The sequence below is a fragment of the Malania oleifera genome, chromosome 4 (genome assembly GCF_029873635.1).
Source record: "Malania oleifera isolate guangnan ecotype guangnan chromosome 4, ASM2987363v1, whole genome shotgun sequence".
NCBI classification, from domain to species: domain Eukaryota; kingdom Viridiplantae; phylum Streptophyta; class Magnoliopsida; order Santalales; family Ximeniaceae; genus Malania; species Malania oleifera.
Genome location: NC_080420.1, coordinates 12,064,027 through 12,077,923, shown reverse-complemented (window position 1 = coordinate 12,077,923; position 13,897 = coordinate 12,064,027). Strand labels below are relative to the sequence as shown.

General features: G+C 33.6%; 1 pseudogene; it reads right to left on the bottom strand.

The window, feature by feature from the left end:
* Positions 1–3,163: 3,163 nt before the first annotated feature.
* LOC131153684 ((3S,6E)-nerolidol synthase 1-like) lies at positions 3,164–13,550 on the bottom strand (annotated as a pseudogene).
* Positions 13,551–13,897: the final 347 nt, after the last annotated feature.

Below are 13,897 nucleotides of genomic sequence, written 5' to 3'. Positions count from 1 at the left end.
GACATGGCTAGTTTTAATTATCTATATATCTTCATGCGGTCTATAAAAACAATAAAACAAATTAAAACATCTAAAGCCATGAACAAAATGTTGTGTCGGGCACCCCACTTATGCCAAACACCAATACTACAACTATTACTATTGAATATATAAGAAATTGAAGCAATGCAGAAACTAATAATAAAACAGTATAAAGAACATGACAAGAAATTTATAAGGTTCGGTATAAAATTATCTATGTCCTCGGGCGCCGATGATCAATCCACTATTTCTTGATAAAGTACAACTTTGATGTGTGTTTTACAAATGAAGAGTTGAACTCTTTATATAGCTTCAACTTCAAGTCTAAAAAACACTTCTTTCCAATGTGGGACAAATAATATAAAAAATTCAGAATAACCTTTTATACTAATGTGGAACTATTCTACCGATGTAGGACAAAAAATAACAAATCCCCATTAGGGAATACTAATATAGTATTTTATTTTGTGTATTTCTTTACACTTTTTGATAAGGAATAATTTCTAACACTCATTAAATTTATTTTAGGATAGTTTTCGATTAATTAGGTATCGTTCGTAAGAACGGGCGTGTAGGGGGTGCTAATACCTTCTCCTCGTGTAACTAAACTCCCAAACCCAACTCTGATAAACCGATTCTACCCTTAATTGGGTAGTAATCATGTGTTATAACCAAACTAAAAGGTTAATGACGACTCTGTACATTTTGTTTTCCACGAAAATATTATATTAAAAAATCCACATTTTCCAGTTCGCATACCCTGGGACAACACGCCCTGTTCTGGTGTTTCCGCCCTATGCAGGAGCACGTCGCAACACACACACACACACACACACACACACACACACACACACATATATATATATATATATATGAGTAGTAAATTAATATACAAGATTCTAATTTAATACATTATAATGAACATTGTTGTTGATATTGCTGTAATGAATCTTTTATTTCATAAATTTAACTTATACTAGATCAAATCTTTTACTTTTACTAGGATTTGATAAAAGTGGAAAAAGTAACAATGAAAATAATTTTTTTCTTTTCATATTTTTTTTCCAATTTTTTTATTTGTCTAAACAAAGCTTTGGTTAGAGAGTCAAAATCAACTCAAAAGAAGTTACCATGCACCATACATATAAATATTTAAGCTTGAATAGCTTTTTCTTTTATAATTTTTTTAGGATTCAACATTTTTAATTATTTGAAAATTTTTTTGCCATCAATTAAAGATTTGAGATTGTGAAGTTAAAATTTTCATGCAACGGATGCTTGAGTATAAAACCATGATGAAATATATGACATTTGTAGTATAACATTTTACTTTTACATAATGATCTCACAATCAGACATTTAAATGGATGATAGAGGCCGGCACGAGCAAAGGGACCTAAACAGAGCCTTATAAGAAGTGACAGTCACCAGGTACCATCCTTGATACGCGTAGCTTTTAAAACAAAGAGGGACCTTTTCATAGCGACGCAAACATTGAAGCATTAGTCCGTGCGGTCCGCAGAAACAATAAAACAAATTAAAATATCTAAAATCATAAAATAAAAAAACTAAATGTCACATTCAATTCACGAGAGGTGTACATCTCTTAACTTTATACTTGGGAAAATAATTTTATGATTTGAAATAGGTTGGAATAGTGTTTCTAATCACGGATGTATGGGGTGGTGAAATTTCATTAGGTTAAGATCAATACATATATTTTAAGATAGAGAAAGTCTTTGTACACCGAGACAAGTATTATATGTTCTGCTTCTGTCTATTGGGCTTCTGGTGTCATTTTCAAAAATATTAAATTTATCTTTCTAAATATGAAGGATTATTTTAAAATATCTTTTAACTATCTAAAATTATTTTAAAATACTCTTATAATTATGTTAAATTTATTTCTATAATTACTCATAATTATTTTAAAACACTCCCATAACCAAATTTTTTAAGAGTTTTCAAAAAATAGAAAGTCATAGATATGTAAAACCATGAACAGAAAAAAACAAAATGGGTTAATTTGTTTAGGTGATTAATGATTAATATCTGTGAAAAAAAATCATGTGTTAGAATTATTGAATTAGTTGTCCTTAACTCCATTATTGAACATGAGACGTGTATGTCTCTTAATTCTATACTTGGGAAAATAATTTTGTGATTGGAATTAGGTTGGGGTTAAGCATCATTATTATTTAAGGCTCAATTTGACTTCCCTTGCAACTTCTAAAGAATTAAAAAAAAAAAAAAATTATGAAAAGTAGTTTATTGATATTGTTGTAAAACAAATATTTTGTCCTCTGAAAAAATAATTATTAGAAAGAAAAAAAATTAACTTTAAGCATGTGGAGAGGAATTGGATTTGAATAAGATATGACAACAAATTTTATTGAAATTTATGAAAATTTAAGATTTGAAATCCATACTCCCAAACACTGCTTAAAAGTATTTAAAATGACTAAAATGAATATGTACTTTTAGGGAATATAGTTAATACTTGATAGCTTTGTAATATTTGAAAGAATTAAGGATAACAATGAAATGAAATATTTTATTTGAGAAAAAAAAATTAACTTTTAGTTTTTAAAAGTTTCAAATATACAACTTTAAAAATTTGTCCAAAAACTATAAGTTAAGGAAAATGCTTAAAGTTATAGGCCTGTGATGACAGATGTATGGCATGACTCAAAAATTAATTTTTAGAAGTTAAAATATACTCAACCTAAAGTTGGAACAATAAACAAGGAGAGTCAAACTCACCTTATAAATGAAAAGAACAAAAATAAAGAAACAAGGTTAAATGTAAACCATACTTTGGCAATTTCCAAGTCATCCCAAAGATGAAAAAGTGTTGCCCTGGAAGGTACGATAGCTGGGTTACCATCAAAATATTTTAGGTAGCTACCTAGTACTCATACATACAGTTGTACTATAAAAATATTTTCACCTTCGAAGCCTCAAGTAATTCTAATCTCAAGAAGAACTATATATACACTTTTTTTTTTTTTTTTAAATTTATAGTCTTCTGATTGATCAATGGAAATATATTAACAATATTTTAATATCATTTTATTAATGCATAGAGACACACAAACATACACACACATACATAAATAGACATATGATTTAGAAAATAATTTCATACAAGCATAGATTTCATATGCTCCTCAAGACGGGGAAGGCAATGGTTATCGTCATAACTATACATTAAAGGGACCACTCTTGCGAGATTTAGAGAAGCTTGAACAAAGGAAGTCGAAAATGGATGTGGGGAGAGACATTCTTGGTTCAGGCGCTTCCACATTTCTGAAATCATGTAAATTACATGCTCTTTTGCACTCTCCACCGATGCTTTGGGGTATTCGATCATGTAGTACTCTATGTAAGACCCATCATGACCGTCTTGATTCTCATCTGAATGGTAAATTAATATAAATAGTAAATTAATATAAAGATTAAATTTTGATTTAAAGCATCATTAACTTTTTATTCTTCATAATTTTTAATATCTAACTTTTACTTTCAGTAGTGTTTGATAAAGATAAAAAATATAATGATTGAAAATATTCCTCTCCCTTTCTTAAAGAAAACAATAAAGGCTAAATGCAAATCAACCATACTTTGGCACTTCCCAAGTCATCCCAAAGACGAAGAAGCGTTGCTGTGGAAGATACGATGGGTGGAGTACCATCGAGGCAATCTACCGCGTCTTCCGTTATGCCTTCACCCAATAGAAAGAAAATGTGAACCAGCACAATATGCACTCCTGAGCTCACTGCCCCATTCTTCAAGTACTCCTCTGCTTTTGGCAAACTCCCGGCAGCAAACCAATGTGCTTCTACCAGAAACGCATTACACAGACTCGCCCACTGCAACCATTGAGAACATTAGTTGTAAGCTCTCATTAAAATCTAGTTAAATATAGCTAGTATTCGTACGTACATTAAAAAAATTTTCATGTTGGAAGTCTCAAGTATTCGTAATCTCGATAAGAGTTACATTGAATGTTTATAAATATGTAAATATATACCGTTTTTGTTAAAGTATTGACGGGGTTCCACCCATGCTTAATGTAGACCTTATGGCTGATTTCATTAGTGATTTCATCAAGAGCCACAAAACATTTCTCATGTAGACTAGCAGTTGTTTCCCTGCAGCAAATTCCCACCTACAACCAGTAATATTTCATATACCAAAGTAACAAATTAGCATGGGTATAAATATATATATATATATATATATATATATATATGTCTATACAATATGTATGAGCATCATGAGGAAATAAAGAAAATATATTTTGTACCTATTGACAGCTTGAGTGAAGAGAGTGAGTTCATCAAGCGTCCCAATAACATCGTAAATGTCATCTATAATGTAGATGAGAGAGATGGGCTTTGTGAGATCAACCCTCTGCTCTGATAAGCTTGGGTCCGCTAGAATTGCCATGGGCCACATGAACCACTTTAGTGGCTGATCTCTAGCAAACTTCAACTCTTTGGCTAAACCCATATCACTCCACCATCTAAGCATTGTCACAAAAATGTATATATGTAAGGGACTATATCACTCATTGTCAAGAAAAAAAAATGCTTAATGTGAGAATTTTTTTTTAAGGAGCTGCTTGTCCGTCCCTATACGTAAGTTTTAAAATACATTAATTAAAAGATGTCTGATTAGTATTTGAATTCATAAAAGCGAAAAATATAGATTAGTGTAGGTTCCTATGATATGGGTCCAACCATCAATATCACATTTTAAGATGACTGGTACAGGCCATATTTCAAATTATATATGGGAGTTGGGACCGCTTTTTATGCTTTAATGTTGTGTTCTACAAAACGTTTGGCCATATAAGTGATGGATGTGATTCATCCATGCAAGTGTGCAACTAGCTAGCAAGGATTTTTTTTTCTTGATTGTGACGCAATCTCCATGAAAAATATTTATCGTTGTCATGCAAACTTACTTGGATATTTGAAGCATTTCACTTCGGTGCACAGATTGAGCGATATAGGAATCCAACTTGGTTAATAGGACATTCATCCATCCAGTACCAGTGCCCTGGAAATTACTTAGGAAGCTTTTGGACATGAACCTAGCCAAACTCTTGTGATAGGGATTCTCCAATGTGTTAGCAACAATTGCAGCTTGATGATGGTCAAGATGTGGGGCCTGTGCATTAAGGAGCCCACTAATAGAGTACCCCATTGCCTCGTCAAGTGTGTCTTCTCCTTCCATACTTAGTTGTGAAGCTTCATATAATGCCATCAATCCTCTGACATCTTTGCTTAGTATTTTCTTGTCAAACTTTCCTTCCTCGTCTCTGAACTTGTTAAATATGTGTCTAAACCAAATTGGCAATTGATTAGTAAATTGTTATAATTATATTGACACTATGTTTGAAAGTGACCTCGAATCTATATTTGTATGATTTTGAAAAAGATGTAATACAAAATTATATTAAATTAGTTATAAATCTATTTAAATCCAAATTTAAAGCTTGAAATTTATGGAGTCCAACACAACGTGATGGTACTATTTAATTAATTATGGAGAAAAATTTTCATTTCTTTCAATCTCGGCGTGAGGAAAATATGAAAGAAAAATCGATCGGGATACCCACCTATAGGGACAAAATAACCTTGTTGTCTCAGTAGTTGAAAGCGAAGTGCAACCTCGTAAAGATCATGAGTAAGATCATCACGATCAATGCGTAGTTTGGTGTACTGGTTCCTTAGAAGTGCCTCGATCTCATCTTGGAAGTGGTAGCCGATGCCTAGGCGTTGGATGGCATCAATCATCATCAGCCCTTGCAATGGATCTTCTCCCATTTTCTAAAGAACTTGCTTAGCTTGGTTCAATTTTTTGGGGTATTCAATGAGAAATTCGTCCTACAAAGGAAGAGCGGTGTCAGCTTAGAAGTTAAATATATATATAGAAAATGGCAATGCAGAACTTAACAGTACTAAAGCAGGAAGAGGATGGATGAATATGTACTTTGTAGTGCTTAGAGGGCGTAGAGATCAATTGCGAGGTGTGATTTTGGTCAATGTTCCATTTAAATGTTGGTGAAGCCTTTGTGGGTTCTGCTTTGCTTGTACATGTGATTCTGCGTGGATAACCAGAAAGGGAGGAGAAAGCATGGAATGCATGTGTGAAGGCCATTGGAATGACTAATTGAGGAGAGAGAGAGAGAGAGAGAGAGAGAGAGAGAGAGAGAGAGAGAGAGAGAGAGAGAGAGAGAGAGAGAGAGAGTGAGAGGTGCAATTTATAGAATCTTGGTACTCCAAATAGAGGACCATATGGCTGGCTTTTCATAAATAAAAAAAAAAAAAATTGAAAGAGAGAGAGAAAGAAAATGCACAAATTTTTTTTTCTTTTTTTTTGGGTTCTATTTTATTGCATGTAGAACCCACAGATTCCTTCATCTACCCACTAAATTTGGGCCCCATGAAAATGCAAAGTTAGGAAAGGCCATGAGAGAGAGAGAGAGAGAGAGAGAGAGAGAGAGAGAGAGAGAGAGAGAGAGAGAGAGCATGTGAGTCAATTGCTGCTTCCATATTTTCTATGTTTTAATCCACAATTGCCATGTGAGTCAATTGCATGTGAGTCAAGTGCTATGTTTTAATCCACAATTGTTACGTGCCTGATTGCATATATTCTTTTAGTGTTTGCATATTTGAAGTTGAATATACTAACCCACCACTTCACTATTACCTCCAAGACACCTAGTCCCACATTTCATACAAAGTGATTTAATTTTTTTGAAGATATTAATAATTTAGTCTGGTCGAAGCCCATTTGTTTTACTATAGATGTTTCATATACATATTTTGTGTGTATGCGTTTCAATTATTAAATAAAGGATAAAAATATATTTCAAACTTTACCTGTATTTGTTCTGAAGGTTTATCTAATAAGATTTCCTCCCTTGAAGGTCTTCTTAAAAATTCTTAAATCGCACCATATTTTATATTTTATTTTAAAACTTTAATATTTATTAAATTTTTAAGGAGTTAATTAAAGACCATTAAATTAAATTTATAGATAACTATTGTTAATTAGGTACCATTTCTAGAACGGACGTATAGAAGATGCTAGTACCTTCCTGTCGCATAACTAAACTCTTGATCTCAATTCTCTTAAAAATAGACCGAGATTGTTGGTTCCATTCATTCATTTGGAACATGTCATAAATGGGTCTCATTTCTTTTAGGTTTCAAACCGTTTGGAACTAAGAAAATATTAAGAAAATAAAATAAAAATATTAAAGAATTTACTTTTTTTAATATTTGCATGGTTATGAGAGAAATTAAGAAAGAAAAAATATATATATCAAAGGCTGGACCATATGACATTTATTTGATTACTTGAAAAATAAAAATCAAAGGCATGCATGCATCATTAAAGACAAGTTCGGATAAAAATTTTGCTTTTCTTCTACATTTTTTTTCATATCAAAGTTTCACACTTATCGTAATTAATTTTAGAAAATAAAATATATAGCTAAGATCCTACATTTACATGGATGAGGCATGTTGTGCGTGGGGTCATGAATTTCCGTCGAGTTCAAATCAATCTGTACCTTTCCGTCATGAATTTGTACGGCGACGCAAGCATTACAAGCATGAATTAGGTCGGCAAACAAAAAACAAAACGTGTTAATTTTTTGTGTGAGCAATAATTAATATCTCCAAAAATAATCATTGTGTTTGAATTATTGAATTAAGTGCCACATTCAATTCACGCTATGTGTATATAGTTGAGAAAATAATTTTGTGATTTGAATTAGATAGAAATAATAGACTCCAATTGTTTTCAAATTCAAAATGATGGTATTATTCAATTTAGTGTCATATTTTAAAAATATTAAATTTATTTATATAATTATCAATGATTATTTTAAAATATTCTTCCAACTATCTATAACTTGTTGAGTTATTTCCTTCTATGTGAAGGAAAGTAAGTGAGTTTTATTTAAAAGCCCAAAACTCATCTCTTTTAGTGTGAAAAAAACTTAAAGGAAGTTATAAAAAGAGAGGAAAGAATAGAGGAGCCGTCACTTCTCAAAAGAAAGAGAGAAAAAAGTGATTTTTCTCATGCTGCCCAGATTTCATCAAGACTCCGATTCCGCTTCGTTAGTGGTTCGATCGAGGTTAAATTTGGAGGAGAGGTTCACGACTCAAAGAGCTATAATCTGAACGGTGGATATCGGATTTGGAGTTTAGGAGTTGGGGTTTTTTCCCGTGAACAGTAACCTCGAATTTGGTATATTTTCTCAAATTCTTTTTGTATTTGCCAAAATTATTGATATCTTGATGAGAGATATTTGTATCCTCTAATTACGATTAGAGAAGATTTTGTGTACCCATTATTTGATTGATAGTGGAGATTTTAACTAAACTAGGTCCCGTGGCTTTTCTTCCTCACACTGGGGAAGTTTTCCACGTAAAAAAATTGATTGTGTTCTTGTGGTTTTGTGTGATTGATTATTTTTCTTATTATTTCCAGCACGTATAAAAGTAGAGATACACTATATTTACTTGCATATAAGGAGAAGAATTATTCCGCTGTGATTATTTATTGATAACTCTCCCAACACAACTACCCCAAAATACTCTTACAATTAGGTTAAATTTATTTCTATAACTACTCATAATTATTTTAAAACACTCTTATAACTATCTATAGTTATCCCAAAATGTCCTTATAACATTTATTTTTTTATTATTTTCTTTATAATTTTTTTAAAATTTTAAAAAAATAGAAAGTCGTAGACATGGCTAGTTTTAATTATCTATATATATATATATATATATATATATATATATATATATCTTAGTGCGGTCTATAAAAATGATAAAACAAATTAAAATATCTAAAATCATGAACCAAAAAACAAAATGGGTTAATTTTTTTAGGTGATTGATGATTAATATCTTTGAAATAAATCGTGTATTAGAATTATTGAATTAGATGTCCTTAACTCCATTATTGAACATTCAAATTCATGAGACTTGCTGTCTCTTAACTCTATACTTTGGAAAATGATTTTGTGATTTGAACTAGGTCGGGATTAAACTTCATTATTATTTAAGGCTTAGTTTGACTTCTTTTGTAATTTCTAAAGAATATTTTTTTTTTATAAAAAAAATGATGAAAAAGAGTTTATTGATATTGTTTTAAAACAAATATTTGGTTTTTGTGAAAAAAAAATTATTAGAAAGAAAAAAAAAATAACTTTAAGCATTTGGAGAAGATTTGAATTTGAATAAGATATAACATAAAATTGTATTAAAATTTATGGTTTGAAATCCAATACTTAAAGGTCGCATAACATTTCAGGAGGCAATGTGAAAAGCGTGGTTTCCCCCAGCCTTCTTGTTTTCCTTCCTCTGCTTGTGGCGTGGCCCACAGCCGTGTGTGCCTGCGGCCGAGCGAGCTGCTGCCTTTCTCTCTTTGATTCCCACAAGGCTGCCGTCCACCCCTCTTGTCTTTGCATGGCTTATGGGCCAACTTTGCATGGCCCATGCGTTTCAGTTTATTGTCCAATTTTTATCCTCCAAAAATAAAAAAGAAGCCCAATTTGTTGACATACATATATACTCTTTTTGAATTAATAGGCTCTGATTTATTGGCATATGTCAATCCTCACATAATTGATTTTAAATCTTTGACGCTCCTTTATTGTGATGATTTTCCTCAAATCTTCGTTATTTGAATCCATAATAGACAAATGTAACCGTTGGCAGTTTGCTGAAATTGTCAACAATTTGGTGTAACTGTCGACGGTTTGATGAAATCGTCGACAGTTTGCTTCGGAATTAATTTTTATCTGAATCGTTGATGTAACCGTCAACAGTATTACTCTCATGGAGTGTGTTGAGTTGTGATGCATTGTTAACACCTTCCTGCAAACTTTGTCGGGGCTGGAGGCAACGTTTGTTTTGAAAAATAATAAAAAGCGGCCTTTGAAGGTGCGGATATGTTCTGTTATTGTTGTGTGATCTTCATTCCGAAGGTAGTTGGTGTGTTGATGATTTTCACCATGTTATGAAAGCATCTGTTAATTGAAAAATGGCGTCGACGGGTTCGATCCACCCTCCAAGGAGACAATCAGACTTTCACCATGCTATGATGTAACATTGAGATGTAGTGTACACAATGGTGAAAGAAAAAAGAACATAAGATAAGATGGAGGTGTATGGATAATACAAGAACTAAATTTTTTTTTTATTCTATTTGACATAGTGTTCACAATGGTTGTGATACCATAAAGAAAAAATGAAACATGAAGAACCAATGATATTTTATTACAATAATTGAGTTGTGAACACTAAATGCTTAAGAAAGATATTGGCTGGGGTATTTAAACAGGTTTACAAGATATAGTTAATAATAAATGAGATATCATAAATCCCATGAAATGTAAGATAAAATCTGTGTTGTTGACATATATGCTCCTTTTGAATCAATAGACTATGATTTGTTAGCATATGTGATCCTCAGACAATTGATTTTGGATCTTTGAGATTCCTTAGTCTTTATTGTAATGATTTGTTTCGAATTTTTGTCATTTAAATCTGCAGCGGACATATGTAAACCATTGACAGTTTGTTGAAATTGTCGATGGTTTGGTGCAACCGTCGATGGTTTGCTTCAGGATTACTTTCTGTCTGAAATCGTCGATCTTACCATCGACCGTATTACTCTCATGAAGTGTACTGAGCTGTGATGCATTGTTAACATACCCAACCAATTTCCAGGTGAGGATATTCTTAGCCCCTTGAGGGTCATGAATAAAGTAATGCTTTTATATAAGACAGTCAAAATTTTACTAGGTACTGCATAATAACACCTCCTGACGAACAATTACTTTCACCTTACCTCCTTTATTATTATGTAATTCAACATAACAGTTTACCTCTCCATGGATCATTATTAAGGTTTACAGAAGAGGAAAAACCTCTGATTAGGATCACATTGGTCAGCGGAGATAAATACCAAATAAAGAATTAATAATGCTACATAGAATTCTGAAGTTTACACAAATTAACATACAGTGAAAAATATGGATCCAACAATTGTAGCAAGAGCAACAACATATTCTTGAAAGGTAGCAAGCAAAAAGAGACTGATGCCACCCAAAAGTGTGATAACAATTTGTTAGGGAGAGAAGATGATAACAGCAACACACAGAACACAATCACACACCCAACACAAAGAAAATTACGTGGTTTGGCCAAACTCGGCCTACATCCACGGGAGAGAGGGAGTCGCATTATATTATCAAGAAAAATACAGTGGAGGAGGAGAACACACTCACTCACTCAACTCTAGCTCAAACCCTTCTGTCACACGCACACAGCACTCTCTATTTTTTTCTCTCTCTAAATTTTCTTTCACACTCACTATATATCACAAAGCAGTGTACATATGTATATATGAGAGGGAGGAGCATTGAGATGGAGCAGCAATAAAGACTAATTGCATGCTTGAGGCTGCACATGCCCCACGAGCTGTGTCTTCCCAAGAAACAAATAAATGCACCCACATGGGTGGGTCAACAAATCACCCCCTCCAAACATGTGGGGGCAACCAAGTGTCTGCTAATCTGATGCTGCAACACTGTGACCTCACCTTAGACTTATGGTGTCCGCACTCCCACGAGAGAGTGCCCACACCCCCTTGCTGAGGTGCACATGTAGGGATCATCTTCTGGATGATTTCAATAGATCTAGGAGACCTACTAAATCTGAGCATAACTCTAATTTCTCTCTAGTCATTGTCTTTGTCATCATATCTACTAGGTTTTGACTGCCAAGGATCTTCCTAACGGTTAATATCCCTTCATCGAGAAGAGATCTGATGAAGTGATAGCGGAGTCTAATGTGCTTGGTCTTTGAGTGGAATGCTAAATTCTTCACCAATTGTATAACACTCTGATTGTCACTATACAAAACACTCTTCACCTGTTTAAAACCCAACTCTATCATCAAACCCTGTAACCAGATCATCTCTTTGCTCGCTTCTGTCATAGCCACATATTCTGCCTCTATAGTGGATAGAGCAACGATTTTTTGAATCTGTGATACCAAACTAACAGCAGTAGCACCTACTGTGAAAACATATCTAGTAGTGCATCTTCTGTGATCTATCTCGCCAGCAAAATCTGAAACTACGTATCCCTGTAATGTCAGATCACTTTTGCCAAAGCATAAATATTTGTTAATTGTACCTCAGAGATACTGTAAAATCCATTTTACCGCTCCCAATGAATTTTTTCTAGATTTGACATGAATCTACTAATGGTTCCCACTGCATGACTGAGATCTGGTCTCGTGCAAACCATGGCGTACATTAAGCTTCCTACAGATGAAGCATATGACATTTTGTCCATTTCTTTCTTCTCTTCCTCTGACTCTGGAGATTGAGTCTTTGATAACTTGAAATGACCGGCTAATGGTGTGCTAACTGCCTTAGCATCACTCGTGTTGAACCTTCTGAGAATCCGCCTGATGTACTCGGCCTAAGACAACTGCAAGGTTCCCTCCTTTATGTCTCTAGTGATTCTCATCCCAAGAATCTGCTTTGCTGGACCCAAGTCTTTCATTTCAAATTTAGTGGACAACTGCCTTTTCAATTTTCTGATCTCGTCCATGTCTAATCCTACAATTAGCATATTATCAACATAAAGCAAAAAAATTATGTAACTTGATTTATACCTCTTGAAATAGCAATAATTATCAGCGTTGCATTTGCGGTAGTCATTCTTTTGCATGAAGCCGTCGAATTTCTTATACCACCGCCTTGGAGCCTGTTTCAAACCATACAGACTCTTATTCAACCTTCAAACAAGTTTTTCTTTGCCTTTCTCTGCAAAACCTTTAGGTTGGTGCATGTATATCTCTTCCTTTAGATCACCATGGAGGAAAGCAGTTTTTACATTTAACTGCTCGAGATGTAAATTCTCTACTACAACAATGCTCAAAACTGTTCGAATGGTTGTGTTTCACAACTGGTGAGAAGATTTTTGAGTAGTCAATACCTTTTATTTGTTGGAAACCTTTGACCACGAGTCTTGCTTTGTATCTTCTCGAACCATCATGCTCTTCTTTTAAACGGTACGCCCATTTGTTTTGAAGAGCTTCTTTTCCCTTGGGCAACCTAGCTAGCTCCCAAGTCTTGTTGTCAGTGAATGATTTCTTCTCATCCTTCATGGCAAGTTCCCACTTGCTAGTTTCATCCACCTGACATGCTTCATCATAGCACTCTGGTTCACTTGCATCAGTTAGTAACAGGTAATCCAAATATCTCCTATTTGGTTTATGCGGTCGGGAAGACCTCCTCAGAGTCGAAGTTGGAGTTTGTGGTGCTTTAGAGCACTCCTCTGTGATAGATTTCTCTATTTGGGAATTATCAATAGTCTGTTGTGCCACGTTGCTGTTAGTGAAATCATCCAACTCTACAATATCAGGGTTATATAATGCGGGATTACTTGATGATGTCGCATCTTTGTACATAACCTTTTCATTGAAAACAACATCTCAACTTCTAAATATTTTCTTGTTTTGATCATCCCAGATGCGGTAACCAAACTCATCTTCACCATATCCAAGAAATGTGCATTTTTGAGATTTTGGATCAAGCTTGCTCCTAGCCTGATCACTTATATTTACATAAGCAATGCAACCGAAAACTTTTAAATGTGAAAGTTTTACCTCCTTTTTGCTCTATTCCTCCTCCGGTAACTGGAACTATAGTGGTACTAATGGACTTCAGTTGATAAGATAAGAAGTTGTGTTGATAGCTTCTGCCCAAAACTGCTTTAGTAAACCTGCTTGTAATCGCATACTTCTGGCTCTCTCAG